Consider the following 772-nt stretch of genomic DNA (forward strand, 5'->3'; position numbering starts at 1 on the left):
GTATTCCCTTTCACGCTCTCCGCTATAAACACAAGAAAGTGAGGAGCTGATCCAGGATACTGACGGTCAATCAATTAATCATAATAAAGATGCAAAATGACATTTATTGGATTTATTAAATGTTAGTTTGCACTATAAAGAGTTTGAGAGTAAATCTTTCTTTAAGAAATTCAGACAGACAGCATACAAGGATTTTGCAGAGGAGATATTGATAATGATAATGAAAATGTGATGTTTAGTAAAATCTTTCAAAATAGTTGTGATGTACTGTAATTCAAAAAATATTCTACTATAGTGTGTTTCCTGTTCATTACCATTTCAGTAACCACACACAGGTGTTTCCACAAGTTTAATTATATAGTGTGAATTTTAGATTGTGGGTGTGATGTTGTTTAAGATCAAAGGGGAAAATGAATTTGAGTTTTTGTACGGCTTCACATGGACTTTGTATCACTGGGCTGCTGCTCTTAGCGCACAATAATAGAGAGCTGAATCTGACAGAGTTACACCAGTAATAGTGAGTTCAGTGGATGTACGTGATGTAGTCGACTCAAAGCGAAGATCAGAGGGATTCCCACCTCCACCACCTGAATGCTTATATATTAAATAGTGAAGCTCTCCATTAAGATACTGTCTGTACCAATAAAGTCTAACATAAGTGCTGCTTGTATATGAGCAGCTGAGGGTCACAGTCTCCTCTTCCTTTATGACAATTGCTGCTTTATTTGGCTTAATCTGGTCTGCAGTCATCACACCTAAATTAAACAAATAA

The sequence above is a fragment of the Labeo rohita genome, unplaced genomic scaffold (genome assembly GCF_022985175.1).
Source record: "Labeo rohita strain BAU-BD-2019 unplaced genomic scaffold, IGBB_LRoh.1.0 scaffold_301, whole genome shotgun sequence".
In the NCBI taxonomy this organism is placed as follows: domain Eukaryota; kingdom Metazoa; phylum Chordata; class Actinopteri; order Cypriniformes; family Cyprinidae; genus Labeo; species Labeo rohita.